Here is a 16153-nt window from a genome sequence, read left to right as displayed (position 1 = left end):
CCCAGTTTCCTAATTTCGTGACCTGAGCTTCAATTTCTTAATCTATAAAATGAGCCTACAAATACTACCTTTGTCTATGTAGCTAAAGATAAAGAGATCGTCCATCCCCGCGGGCTCCATCCCCCACCAGCCCCTGCCCGCCCCGCCGCCCGCCCGCTTCATGGGCACGGTCCTCTAAGGCTCCCAGCAACCCCCTCAGCCCGGGACCCAACCGGCATCAACTGAGGACGGCCCTGGGCCACGCCGGGAGGCACCACCACCCCGAAATGGAACAGCAGCCCCGCGGGATCCCCCGAGACACGGACTCGGGAGGGAAGAATCAATCAGCTTTGGCCGGTCCTCTCCCTCCTTTTCCTCCTCCTCTCCTAGGACGCGGCCACTGGGGGGTGGGGGTGGGGGGGGAAGGCGGCGGCGGCCCGGCACCGACTCCATGTAGAGCTTCTCACACGGAGGGAAACAACTCGAAGAAGCTTCAACCCAACCTGTTCAACGGATACTGTTGATGTTGAAAATGTAAAGTGAATGCTGGGCAGTTTCACAAACGTGTTCCATTCTACTTTGTGACCGTCAGCCCAACTTGCTGTCCAACAATGTCTGTTTCCAGCGTGTGAGCTGGTGCACTGATTCAGTGGCCTGGCCATACAACTGCATATTATATTCTGGACAATAGACATTTTTCATCCTTTTTTCCCCCTGTATGGAAGCTCCATGATGTTCTGGGGATTGACGTGATGAACACAATGTTATCCACAAACAGGAACATCAGAGGACTTCACTGTCCACTTTATTCTGTACAGACCATCTTCCATGACACTGACATGTATCTTTGGTGAGCATCTCTCTTATTTTTTATGCTTTGTTTGGTGCTAGGAATTGAAATGTTGTTTATCAGTGGTATTTCTGGTTGCATTCATCAAGAAATCTTGCTACCAAACTACTTGGATTAACCTTCCTCATTGGAAGAGAGCCCCTAAGTGGTGGAGTTCTAATCTGTGGAGTCAAAGACTTCTTTATTGCCCAACCCCCTCCTCCCACACCCCCCCTCCCAAAAAGAAACAAACTCAGTATAGCAGAATCTTGTTTTCTCTGTACCTTTCAGGCAATTAGGTTACTGTAAAGATATATGGTATGCGGCAGGAAATCTTTTTTATGAACGCTAACAGGTTAATAGTTTTAAAATTCCCATGCTATGTGGGCAGATCATTCCTGCAAAGACCTCATAGTAATAGTGTGTTTCTTTTTCTTTTGGTTCATCTCATTTTGTCCTTCCTTGTGACTTGAATTGGATTTTTGCTTGGCATTGAGGGACCCAAGGGCCCAGGTATACATTGGAGTATGGGTGTTAGCCATGGAGTCAACACAGAGTGAGAGCACTGCAGAGACTGAAGAAGTGAGGAAAGAGGGGCACCCAGCCTCCCAGGCCAAAGTCCACTTCCAAGTGACAGTGTTCATCATGAAGGCCAGTGTCAAGCTAGGGATGCACTCCATTCCAATTGCTACAGACTTCACCATTTACCATATATATATATATATTTTTTTTTTCCTGTGAGACCAAATTAGATGCAAAAGACCTTTATTAAAAGCCATGTCAGCCATTTATTTGGCAGGTAAAGTGGAGGAGCAGCACCTCAGGACAAGGGACATCATCAATGTCTTTCACAGATATTTAAATCCCAAGAGTGAAGCTTTGAAGTTGGACTTTTGGTTCTGGGAACTGAGAGACAGCATTGTTCAGTGTGAATTACTGATGCTGAGAGTTTTGCATTTCCCAGTCTCCTTCCAGCATCCCCACAGACACCTACCTGTTCTATTACCTTATTTCTTTAAAGAATTTGATAAATTGTCATAGCTGGGAGAAGACTCCTGTCTCTCTGGCATCCTGGGCACTGCTGCAGACAGTTATCACAGAGTACTGTGCCCTCACTACCCCACCTAGCACATAATTATAGCAGTGCTCTATCTTGCTTTGCAGAGCTATGCAGTAGAGGTGCCTGCTGGTTCCAAGGCAGAAGAGCCCTGGTGGCAGGTTTTTAGTTAAGACATTACCAAGTCAATCATCGATGATACTGTCCACTTTCCTCAGGGACTGAGGTGGTACAGGAAAGAGTTTGCCCACAATATCTTGGCAGAGAGAAGATGTCTGCCCTTCTGTTCTTGCCATACCTTCAAAATAAATATCCCTTAGTAAAAGATAAATGATGTTCAATGTTTAAATGATATTTGAGTGCTAGTGGCTAACAGTGCAGGATTGATCAGTGATATTGGAGAATAAAAAATCCTAAACCCACTGGAATGCCCCTGAACTCCTTGAAGGAAAGGTGTAACAATCTGACTGGGATAGTGATGCCAGAGCGTACTTACTACATATGAATCCTTGCACCTGTTTATCACCTCTCTAACCTGAAGCAAGAGGCAAATCCAGTCATCACTGCTACCACTAATGTATTTATATACTTTTTTTAATTTAATAAAAAATGAGTTTTTTATGTTTATGATAACTTCAGAAGTATATGTCTAGGATGAGTAGTAATCAGTTAAAAGCTATGTATAGTTTAGTGACTTTGAGGGTATCATTTACATTGTTTTAGAGAGCAATAAAATCAATCTTGACCTATCTTCAAAAACACAGAATTGTGTAAAATTTTCATCTAGTTTTGGTCCTCCTTGCTACTCTCCCCTTCTTATCAGTCTAGTAAGTTTATAGGTAGCAGGTACAAAGCAACAATAGCAGCAAGTAAGCTTGCAAAAGGGAACCTAGAAGTCCTATATAGACTGCCCTAATGACTGAAGGAGCAAGCTGTATCATATTTACCAGAATTCACATCCTTATACTAGGTGTTGAATCAGAGAAAACTGTCCATTTCTTTTGATATATAGATCTCAGATAAGTTTCAGACATCCTCACTAAGACTAGCAGCATTCCAAATGGTGCTAATAATTGTGTGATAAAGTAGTTATGTTAATTTGAAAGTTTTACTCACAATGTTGCGATAATTAGATATGCTAATTAACTAACTCCAAGGTGACACAGATAAGAGTTATTTTGTCCCTCACCAAAATGTTATAAAAGCTAGATCTCAAACTTCTGCCCCACCTGCTACTCCCTTCACTCTTCCATCTTCATCTCCATTTATGCTGATGAGTCAAATCTCTGGAGGACTCTCTCCTCCCTATTTTCTTCCCTATACTGCCTTCCTTCCTTCACCACCCAAGTCCTGTTCCCACACCTTCTACCTCTATATTCCTTTTACCACTTGTCTCTATACTTCCTGTGTCATTTGTCCTCTTTGCCTGATTGCTGTGATTGCAGTCTCTCTTCCTGCTGCCATTGGGTCTTTCTTGTCAAGTAATTTAAGAACCCTAATATTTGCCCCCATTAATTAGCAATTCCATAAATTAATTAGAAATTCACACTCTTACTGTTATTCAGAAATTCATTTAACTTCTTGGGTTCTTGATCTCTTTGCGAATAAAATGAGAGGATTAGGTCTAGATGAACCTTAATATTCTTTCCAGCTCTAACATAAATTTTATACTTATATTTAAACCTATGGACCAGTTACCCTTTTGCATTTGGGGCACCTACTCTAGACTCACAAAGAATGTAGATTCATCTCAAGGTTGGCCTGGCCCAAAAGAAATGGAGCTAGTTTTTATTTTTTTTTTCCTTAGAGAACTATTTACCGCATATCAGGTGTGGTTCACATCTTAGGTTTACCCTATAAAGATTAGCAATATCCCTTCTCAGAAAAAGTCTCAATGTACAAAGTGAATATTAGGGATAATGCCACTAGCTATTTATTTCCTCTTCTGTGAGAGAAAGGATTTAAACCCCAAAGGATTTATAAATGCCCTTTAATAAGTAGTTAAAACATAGTACAATAATAAATCATATTATCATTCTTTCCTATGAGGTAAAGACAATTTTGTGAAGTTGTAGAATGGATATTTCATATTTAACTTTGATGTGAATTGTTCAAAAAACTCAAAGATCTGATCTCCTACTCAACCAGGAATGGCCCTTCAATAATTTTAGATTCAGAATGATCTTTTTGGTTTTTATTTCCTCTGAGAAGCAATATAGTAGCAGGGCACATCTCTAATACATCATATTTCAGAAAATTAGAAACCTAGAAATTCTCAGATCTATGAGCTGGACACAGACACTGAAAATAATCAGCTTACAGAATTACTCTTTGGTGACTTGTACTGAGAGAAAGAAATCCAAAAGGGAAGACACAGCTATGTACTAGGGGTCCAGTTTTAGGATTACCTATGCGCTCTTGCTGATGGAGCCTCATAGCTCTCACTGGAAATCTGATGGAAAGCTGTCAGATCCCAAAAGTAGTGTGCTCAAAAAGAGAGAGGGTGGACCCTTTCTATAGTTCATCTAGCTTTCTCAGGTTGTGGGTCATCCTGTAACAGGCAGCAATAAGTTATCTTTGACAGGGTCACCTAAACACCTAATTATGAAGTTGAAGGGACCAACCAAGAGCTTCAGTGTAATTCATTTCTTTTAGCTTGAGGAAACTATGCAAATCCAAGAGAAAAGGGACAAAATTTCTGACTGATAAGTTTCTCGGTCTGTCAAGAAATTATCTACCTGAAATGGTATGGCAAAACCTAGACATAGACCAATATTTTATGCCATATACCAAAATAAAGTCAAAATGGGTCCATGATTTAGATATAAAGGCTGATAATGTAAGCAGCCTGGGAGAGCAAGGAACAATTTACTTGTCAGATTTATAGAGAATGAAAGAATTTATAACCAAACAAGAGAAAAAGAGCATCACACAATGTATAATGGATAATTTTAATTGTGTTAAATTGAAACGTTTTTTACAAATAAAGCCAATGTAACCAAGATTAAGAGGGAAGTCGAAAACTGGGAAAGAATTTTTACAGCCAGTGTCTGTAATACTGTATATTGTAAAACAATGATAAAGACCTCATTTCTAAAATATACAGAGAAATGAGTCAAATCTATAAGAATTCAAGTCATCTCCCAATTGATCCATGGTCAAGGAATATGAACAGGCAGTTTTCAGAGGAAGAAATTAAAGATATCTATAAACATATGAAAAAATGCTTTAAATTGCTATTGATTAAAGAAATACAAATTAAAAAACTCTGAGATACTGCATCTCACCTATCAGATTGACTAACATGACAAAACAGAAAAATGATAAATACTGGAGAAGATGTGGGAAAATTTGAACACTAATGCATTGTTGGTGAATTTGTGAACTTATTCAACTATTCTGGAGAGCAGTTTGGAACTATGCCCAAAGTGTATGGGTGTCCCAATTTTTCCACATCCCCTCTAATTTTTGTCATTTCTCCCTATTATTTTAGTTTATCTAATAGGACTGAGTTGATATCACAAAACTGCTTTCATTTGCATTTCTCCAATAAATAATGGAAATTCTTTTTCATATATATATATTTATGTATGTACACACACGCATATATACATGCATGTATCTATACACACACACATGCAATTGTGTCTGTTTGTATCTTTGATTTCTTAATAAAAAATCTTCCTGTTCATACCCTTTGACCACTAATGAATTGGGGAATAGCTCATATTCTTATACATTTTATGACATCTTCTGTGTATTTGAGATATGAGCCTCTCATTCAAGAAACTCTCTATAATTTTACTCAAAATTTCCTGCTTTCTGCTTTCTTTCTACTACAGATTGACCCCAAAGCATCAGTATGCATGAATGAGAACCCATATGTCCCAGAAGTTAAGTGAGAGATAGCAGAGTGTAAAAGACAGGGAACTGGATCAGTAATCAAAAGACTTGCGCTCTAGACCTCACTACATTGACTTTATTTGTACAAAACTTTCTATATTTAATATAACTAAACTTTAATTTTGCATCTCACATTTCTTTCTATCTTATTTATTCATAAATTCTGCTTATATCCTTAAGTCAGATAAGTAATGTGTTCATTGTTCTTCTAATTTACCTATGACATTTCCCTTCATGTCTAAATCATATATCCATTTTGACTTTATTTTGGGCAATGATTCAAGACATTGGCCTGTACCCTATTTCTGCCCTCTTGTATTACATTCTTGCTTCATTTCGGAAGAAGTTTTGAGGGAAAGATATATTCCTGAAAGTAGACAAAGAGGATGTTTATCCCAGCTGGTTTTATATAGACCAAAAAGGAATGAATATATTCTCTGAACCTTTTTCATGTCAACTATCAATCATACTGACAGCTTTCATCATTGAGAATCAGTTAGAATAATTTACTTTTTCCTATAAACCATTTCTCCATATCCCTACCTTCCCTAGAGACTTACCTTTCAGATATCACCAAACAATGGACCTCATTCTGTAATTTCATCAAGTCTATTTGGGAACAGGTTCATCTAGGAAATTACCTTAATACATGCAAATGTGAACTATCAAGTATTAAATATAGGTGTGATTTGAAGAATCATGGGCTTCAATCAGGTAATGGAGTAGTCAGGTGGATCATTTCTTTTTTTAATAATAAATTTATTTATACTATTTATTTATATATTTGTACACTGTTGGTGGAACTGTGAAATCATCTAATCACTTTGGAAAGCATCTGTTTTTATGTCTAAAATGTTATAAAACTGTATGTACACTTTGATGCAGCAAGACCACTATTAGGTCTGTTTCCCATGGCGATCATGGAAGAAAAGGAAAGGAGCCTATATATTCTACAGTATTTATAGCAGCTCTCTTTATGGTGACAAAGAATTGGAAACTGAGGGGATGCCCATCAATTGAGGAATGGCTAAACAAGCACTGATACATTGAAACAAGTTGTGATGGTTGATTTTAAAAAAATGGAAATACTTGCATGAAATAATGAAGAGAGAAATGAGCAGAACCAAGAGAATGTTGAACATAGCAATGATAGTGTTTGAAGAACAACTGTGAACTACTAAGTTATTTTGAGTATTATAAATACTCAGATCAGCTACAAAGGGCTAAAAAAGATCCTATCTACCTCTAGGAAAAAAGTGATAAATAGTGGTATGAATGATATGGTTTTACCTACCTATACAAATATGTGTGTGTGGGCAAAAGTGGAGTGGGGAGGCAGGGAAAGAAGGAGACAGTTTTGAACTTAAAATGAAACAAAAATTAACCAAATTAAAAAAAATCCCACATCATATCTCCTTTGCCCTTATTTTCCTATAGACTAAGATGTCAAATTGAATGTGTGTTATTCCTTTCTTGATCCAAATCTTATGAGAGTAAGGTTTACTCATTCCCTCTTTGCCCCAATTCTTAAAGCTATTTCTTGTCCCTTTTATGCAATATAATTTACCCTATTTACCTCTCCCTTTCTTCCTCTCCAAATATATTACTTTCTCAATTCTAAATTTAATTTTTTTAGATATCATCCCTTTGGGAGCCAAGATGTGAGAGTAAAATCCATAATTTGCTGAGCTCCCACTCCAACCACCTTCAATACCTGTAAAAAATGACTCTAAACAAATTTTGGAGCTACAGAACCAACAAAGTGATAGAGAGAAACAAATCCTGTGCTGAAAACAACATGGCAGGCCAGCAGGAAGGGTCTATCACACAGGCTGGGAGCAGAGCACAGTCCTGCATGAGCCCATCAGCCCAGAATTGTGACCCTAGACAGAAGCACAGACTGGCCAGAGCAGAATTCAGGAGAGTGAATCACCAGCAGCTGTGGCTATTTCCAGACTTCTCAACCCATAAATGCCAAAAAGAAAGTAAAAGGTCAGTAGGGAACTGTGTTGGAACTGAGTGAGAGAAGAGCAGGGTCCCACCCCTGCCCCCGGAACTAAAAGTGGTGGCTGCATGGGGACTGCAAATCCTGCCAAAAGGCTGCCTCCAGAACTCCTGGCCTACAGATCATAGAGGGAGAAAGAGATGATATAGAGGGTCGTTGTTCTTGCTTTGACTTGCTTGGATCTGGGTCACAGTCTTGGGTGTTTGTCCTGGGGAGAGAAATACCAGTGTGCCAGAACTTGTGGTGACTGTACACAGGGCATGCTCCTCATAGCTCTGACAGCAGCTCTGACACAGCTGCAAAAACACCAACAATTTGGGACACAGGTCTCTCCACTGTGGAAGAAGAGTTCTACCATGTCAAGGAACTCAAAAGTCAAATAATTGGATCTCGAGATGAGCAAACATAGGAAGCACAATCAGAACATAAAATCCTTTTTGGGGGACAAAGAGAATCAAAACATGGAACCATAAGAAGACAACAAAGTGAAAACTCCTGCATGAAAAGCTTCCAAGAAAATAAGAACTTGTTACAGGCCAGGGAAGAGCTCAAGAAGCATTTTGAAAATCAAGTAAGAGAAGTGGAGGAAAAAGGGAAGAGAAATGAGAATGATGCAAGAAAATCGTGAAAAGTGAGACAAAAGCCAGACTGAAGAAAATGACACCTGAAAAAAAGACTAATATGGCAAAAAGAGGTCAAAAAGCCATCGAGGAGAAGAATGCATTAAAAAAAAGCCCAAATTGCTCAGATATAAAAGGGGTTTCAAAAGCTCACTGAAGAAAATAATTCCTTCAAAATTAGATTGGAGCACATAGAAACTAATGATTTTATGAGAAATCAAGATGCTATAAAACAAATCCAAAAGAATGAAAAAAATAGGTGATGTGAAATATCTCATTGGAAAAAAACACTGACCTGGAAAATAGATCCAGGAGAGATGATTTAAATTTTTTTGGACTACCTGAAAGCCATTATTAAAAAAAGAGCCTAGAGTGGTGGCTAGGTGGCACAGTGAATAGAGCACTGACCCTGGAATCATGAGGACCTGAGTTCAAATCTGGTCTCAGACACTTAACACTTACTAGCCATGTGACCTTGGGCAAGTCGCTTAACCCCAACTGCCTTTGGAAAAAAAAAGAGTCTAGACATCATCTTTCAAGCAATTATCAAGCAAAATTGCCCTGATATTCTAGAACCAGAAGGCAAAATAGAAATTGAAGGAATTCACTGATCACCTTTTGAAAATGATCCCAAAAGGAAAACTCCCAGGAATATTGTAGCCAATTTCCATAGTTGACAGGTGAAGGAGAAAATATTACAAGCAGCCAGGAAGGAACAATTTGAATATTGTGGAAACACAATCAGGATAACACAAGATCTAAAAGCTTCTACATTATGGGATTGAAAGGGTTTGGAATATGGTATTCTGGAGATCAAAGGAGCTAAGATTGAAATCAAGAATCAACTACCCAGCAAAAGTGAGCGTAATGCTTCAGGGAAAGATATGGTCATTCAATGAAATAGAGGATTTTCAAGCATTCTTGATGAAAAAACTAAACCTGAAAAGAAAATTAGACTTTCAAATACAAGAAGCAAGAGAAACATGAGAAGGCAAACAGAAAAGGAAATCATAAGGAACTTATTAAAGTTGAACTATTTACATTCCTACAAGGAAAAACAGTAGTTGTAACTCATGAGACTTTTCTCAGTATGAGGATAGTTGAAGGGATATGTGTGTGTATATATATATATATATATATATATATAAACATGTATATATACATACACACTTTCATATATATGTATGTATAGTACAGTATATGTGTGTATAAATAGATACGTGAGTATGTGTGTATGTAAGTACATGTATACATAGACTGAGGACGCAGGATGTATTTAATAGGATGGGATGATATCTAAAAAATAAAATTAAAATGCAAGAGAGCAATATATTGGGAGGAGAAAGGGAGAGATAGAATAGGGTAAATTATCTCATATAAAAAAGGCAAAAGAAATGGAGGGGAAGAGCATGAAGGTGAAAAGGAATGGGTCAACCGTACTGTCATTGAATTTGGCTTAAGGAGGGAATAACATACACACTCACAGGAAGAAGATAAGAGGGAGGATGATAGAAGGAAGGATAGATTGGGGGAGAGGGTAGTTAGAATCAAACACTTTCAGGAAGGGACAGGGTCAAAGAAGAGAATAATTGGGGCTCGGAATAGAATGGAGGGAAATATAGTCAGTCTTTCACAATATAACTACTATGGGAATTTTTTGTGTAACTACACATGTACAACCTATATTGAATTGCTTGTCTTCCAGTAGGGGTGGGTGAGGAGGGAAGAAGGTAAAGAGTCTGGAAATTAAAGTTCTAAAAACAAATATTAATTTTTTTACATGCAACTGGGAATTAAGATATACAGGCACTGGGGTATAGAAATCCATCTTGCCTTCCTAAAAAGTAGTATGGAAGAAAGGATATAAGAGAGAACAGTTTGGGGGAAGGGGTATTCAGTAGGCTCGCTATCTTGGGGAGGTGGGTAGTGGAAAGACAGGGAGAAAATCTGTAACTCAAAATCTTATGGAAATGAATGTTGAAAACTAAAAATAAATTAATAAATTTATAAAAATAATATTATCCTTTCATGTTCAACTCACCCTGTGCCATCTGTCTATCTACTATGATCTCTCTTAATCTATCTATCTATCTATCTATCTATCTATCTATCTATCTATCTATCTATCTATCTATCTATCTATCCATATCCTCAAACTACTCTAATATTGACAATGATTTCATGAGTTACAAATATCATCTTTCCATGTGGGAATGTATATAGTTCAACTTTAACAAGTCCCTTATGATTTCTCTTTCCTATATACCTTCTCATGCTTCTCTTGATTCTTGCATTTGAAAGTCAGAATTTCTAGTCATTTCTGTTATATTCAGTCAGAGTGGTTAAAAGTCCTCTATTTCATTACATATTCATTTCCCTCGTGAAATATTATACTCCTTGCTGAGTAGGTGATTCTTGGTTTTAATATTAGTCCTCTGATCTCTAGAATATCATATTCCAACCCCTTTGATCCGTTAAGGTAGAAGCTGTTAGATCTTGTGTTATTCTGATTATATTTCCACCATACTAAAATTCTTTCTTTCTGCTTTCAGTATTTTCTCCTTGACCTGGGATCTCTGGAATTTGAGTACAATATTCTGAGCAGTTTTACTTTTGGGATCTCTTTCAAGAGGAGATCAGTGGATTCTTTAAATTTCTATTTTATCTTCTGGTTCTTGCATATCGGGGCAGTTTTCCTTGATAATTTCTTGAAAGCTGATGCGTAGGCTCTTTTTTATTATGGATTTCAGGGTATGCAAGAATTTTGAATTATATCTCCTGGGTCTATTTTCCAGGTCGGTGGTTTTTCCAATTAGATATTTCACATTGTCTTCTGTTTTTTTTTTCATCTTTTGGTTTTGCATTATAATTTCTTGGTTTCTCATAAAGTCATCAGCTTCCCCTTGCTCCATTCAAAATTTAAGGAATTATTTTCTTCAATGAGCTTTTGGACTTCCTTTATCCATTTTGCCACTATTGCTTTTAAATGCATTCTTTTCCTCATTGGTTTTTGGTCCTCTTTTGACATTTGTCACTCACCATTACTCTATTTTTTAAGGTGTTATTTTCTTCAACTTTTTTGTGTCTCCTTTTGCAAGCTGTGGACTTGTTTTTTCATGATTTTCTTGAGTTTCTCTCATTTCTCTTCCCATATTACCTCTCTTTCTCTTGCTTGATTTTCAAAATCCTTTTGAGCTCTTCCATGGCCTTTGACCAATCCATATTTTTTTTCTTGGAGGTTTTTGATTCAGGAACTTTGCCTTTGTTGACTTCTGGTTATATATTTTTATCTTTTTGTCACCAAAATAATATTCTATAATGTGACTTTTCTACACTCTTTTCTCATCTTCCCAGCCAAATACTTTCTAGCTCTTTGTCAGGGTATGACTGTGCCTGCAGTGAGCTTGGGTATGGATATATTGTACTAGGCTTTAGGGGATTCGTATCACCTGCTCGATTCCCCCACTGTGGTTGGGTCCATAGTTCTGTAAGCAGCAGCTGCTGCTGCTTCCACTGCCACTGCCATATCTTTCTTCCCAGGGCTGGGGACAGAACCCAGCCAGACCATGCCCTCCCTTCATCCAAGTTCCATAGAGTTTTCTCATTGACCTTCTTTGCTATCTTTGGAATAGAAGGATTTGTGGGTTGAGAAGCCTGGGAATTGCCACAGTTGCAGTGATTTAGTCCCCTGAGGCCTGCTCTGGCCCTGTATTTGCCTACAAGGCCCATATCAGATTGAGCTCAACTCTTAGCCCAGTGCAATATATCCTCCTTTTCTTCCTTCCACGTTATCTTGCCCTGGAGATTCACTTTACTCTGTCATTTTGTGGGTTCTATAGCTCTAGGATTTGTTCAGACATTTTTATAGATATTTGGAGGGTTTTGAAGGCTAGCACAAACAAGTCCCTGCTCTTACTCCACCATCTTGGCTGTGCCCTCACGTTCTAGGTTTTTCTGAAATTTGTCATTCATCATTTCTTATAGCAAAACTGTATTCCAGTGCATTCATATAACACAACTTGTTTAGCCATTCCACATTCGATGAGAATCCTATCAATTTCCAAATCTTTGCCACCACAAAAAGAGCTACTATACATATTTTTCCACATGTGGGTCATTTTCCATTTTTATGATCTTTTCAGGAAACAGATTTAGTAGTGGTATTTCTTCATAGTTTGGATATCTTCTAGAGTGGATTCCTGCTCAGATAGTGACTGGCTGAGGGCTCTTCCAATACTGAAGCTCTATATAGGAGATTCTGAAATATATAAATTACAGTTTGAACCCAAACTATCCATATGTGTGAATGAGAACACACACATTCAAGAATATAAATGACAAATGTAGAGAGTAATGGAATGACGACTGGAATAGGAATCAGAAAACTTGGTTCTAGACCCAGATTTTAGAATGTCTGTACATTTATCTTCTATTTAAAATAAGAGATATATGATATTAATTATTATGTTCTGATTAGATTTCAGATCTATGGCTCTATAATTTCCCAACATTCTTGTTGGGATGTTCATTGGTTTAAAGCTGTAATGAATCTAATAGGCTAACTCTATTATTTTTTGGATGAGCAAGCAGACCTGGGAAGCTGAAATGATTTGCCCAAGATTATGTGAGTAATAAGAGTCATTCCAGTCCTCTTGTTCCATAATCAATATTATTCCCATGTCTCTACACTTTCTCCTTAGAGGGGATATTTTATATTGAATGGAGTACAGGATTTGGGTCTATAAGACAAAGGTTAAAATCTTTTATCAGATGCGGCATAATGACAGGCACATCACTTAGTTTCTTTGAGTCTTAGGTTCTACATGTGTAAAGTAAAAGTGGGTGGTTGAGATGAATTTCAAGTTTAAAAATATTATTTACCATTAATTGAAGTTAAGCCTTAAAACCACAAAAAAAACAATTAAAAATAAAACAGACATGTAAAAACAAAAATGTTCTGTTCCTCGGAAATATACATGGCAATGAATACATATTTGAATGAATTCATTTATTTTTGCCATCTCTTTCTATAACCAATCTTTTCTTCTCCTGGATCCCTACAATTTTTTTCAGAAAAAAAATATATGTATCTTGCTCAGAATGAAGACAATTATTCATAATTTCAAATATTTTCAGTTTATCTTGTAGATAGAATTAATTAGTACAATTTTAAAGAATTAAATAAGAAAAACAATTCTAATGAAGAGTTTTACAACCTTTTTATGTGTCATGGTTGCCTTTGGCATTCTATTGAGGCTCATGAACCCCTATAGAGTCTGAATGATTTCAGGCACCTACCAAGTCTCAGAGGCCCTCACTACAAAACTTATCAGATCTTTTACAGCCCCAGATCAGGAAACTTTATCAGGGAAGCTGGGGCCTATCAGGTTGCATACAGGATTGAAGCTATGATAGGAAACCTAGGAATGAAGGAAGGTACATTAGGAAAATAATGCTCCTATCACACAAGGAATAGGTTCCATCATATATGTATATATATATATATATATATATATATATATATATAATTTACAAAAATTTTAGCCACTTTGACTAGAAAATGAAGTTTATAAAGGGAATTTAAATGAATTAAGGCATAAAAATTGTCAAAATAATATTTTGCAAATTTTCAATTTCAGTTCAGGACATTATATTTTATCTTATATAGATTCTAGGCAGTCACTGAGGCCCTTATAGTGGAGAAATAATTTTGATAAATTAATGGAAGCAGAAATATGTTTACTTACTTCTCATGTCTCTGTGAGGTAAGATGTATAAGTGAAGGAGCAGCCTGTATTGAAGAGGGAAAAAAGGATTTTATATATTCAGGAGAAAGTTTTTGCTCTCCCTCTGAGAAGAGCTCGGCTAATTTCTGTGAAGGAATCAGTGGATTCATGGCTCTGTCAGTTAAAACTTAGATCCTAAAAGTCACTCACCGGTTGGTGGGACCTCTTTTTTAAGTTTGCTGTACTTGAGTAAGAACTAGTTATAGTCTTGACCCAGTGTTATGAATGTTACGGTAAGAAAAACAACAACAACATGCCTGCAGCTTTTACCTTTTTTTTTTTTTTTGCACAGGAAAATATATGCAAAGAAACAATAACTAATAGCAAGAGAAAAAAATTAACAATGGCATATGCTTCTGGGGTTAGAAAAATGCTTAGATATGGATGATAGACCTCTCCATATGGTGAGGCTGGGGACTTTTTTTTTTTAATTGTTTTGAAGACATTGAATGGAAGGGTGGAAGTCCGTTGGAGAGACAGTGGAGAATATCTAGACTGTCTGTAACTGACTCTGGTCAGCTAGTTACATGATGAAGAGGAGGCACTGTGACTGGCTGTGGAGATTCAAAAAGGTTTGTCAAATTCAGCTTGTCAACCAGACTGAAACTGGCCTCAAAATTGAGAATCGTCAGAACCAAAAAAATCACATCAGAGACAGGTGTGTCAGGGAATAATCAGAAGTTTAATTTTAGAATGAGGAAAATGCTTGCACGTACCCCTCCCCCCCCCAACTCCTGAGAAGGAGGGATTAATATTTTGGGGCAAAGATATGTCTTAAATACATAAAAATTCACAAGTGGACTGGACCACGGCACAATCTTTCTTAGGAATTTCCATGGCAAAACCATGTGTGGACAATACAGGTGCTCCTGGGACCTGTGTGAATAAGTTTTGAGTTGATTGTCCTAAGTCCTAAGGGTCAGTGAGTCTTGTGATTATTCAGTGTGGTAAGACCTGAGTAAGCCTGGCAGATACAGGAGTGCAGTATCTGCTTTGGTTCACTTAGCAATTACAAGAAACAGGATATATGTGCATATCAAGAGATGTGATGGATGACTTTAGGCTCCAGCCTTCTCTCAGGCCCCTTGCAAATAGGGGGACTTCTAATAAATCTAATTAATTAATATAATTAAGCAATCTAAATAATATGATGATCATATATTCTTCAGTGAACATCTGATGTTCAAAGCAATACTCTTTTTTAGTGGGTGAGAACATCCAGTGTGCAGAGGATTATTGATATAACAAGCTCAGGACAGAGTCTGCTTGCTGGGCCATAGCTCTGGGAAACAGGATGTCTCCAAATACCTTGATGAAATACTTCCATTATAACAGTAATAATAATAGCATTTATTAAACACTGAAATTCACATAGAGCTTTATAGATGGTGATCATAATAGTATTTACATGACTTTTGTGAGGATCAAATGAAATAATACTTGTAAAGCAGTTAGCAGAGATAAGTACATTGCAGCCATTTAATAAGTATCTATTTACTTCCCCTGTTCCACCTATTGGGTAACAGAGAAATCAATAATTGGGATTGATTAGATACCCAAAGCATAGAAGCAAAGGAATACAATAGCCTTGTCCTTGATAAATGCAAAGACTCCAATTATTGAAATAAAAATGTATTATTTGACAAATATTGTTGGGAAAAATGGACACAAATCTGGAAAAAATAGAATTTGGCAAACACCTCAAATCATATAATAGGAAACATCCAAGTAGATATATGATATAGGTATAAAAATAAAAAATCTTTTTTATTGATTGATGGACAAAGGAGCCATTCATGATCAAACAAGGAATAGAGAAGATCCTAGAAGGGCAAAAAAAAATCAATTTCAACTATATGAAATTTAAAAAAAGGTTTTACTTTAAAAGATCCAATGCAGCTAATATTAAAAGAAAATATTTAAATAAGTTGATCCTCTGAAAAAAAACCTGTTTCCAAGATATATAAGTACCTG

The 16153-nt window shown here is 37.0% G+C and overlaps 1 pseudogene; it reads left to right on the top strand.

Moving 5' to 3' along the window:
- Window positions 1-1348: 1348 nt before the first annotated feature.
- LOC138160897 (cyclin-Q-like) lies at window positions 1349-2185 on the top strand (annotated as a pseudogene).
- Window positions 2186-16153: the final 13968 nt, after the last annotated feature.

This window comes from Petaurus breviceps, unplaced genomic scaffold (assembly GCF_028583685.1).
Source record: "Petaurus breviceps papuanus isolate PSGF00001 unplaced genomic scaffold, PetGlider_PUasm1.0 183, whole genome shotgun sequence".
Taxonomy (NCBI): Eukaryota; Metazoa; Chordata; class Mammalia; order Diprotodontia; family Petauridae; genus Petaurus; species Petaurus breviceps.
This window is presented reverse-complemented; position numbering and strand designations above follow the sequence as displayed.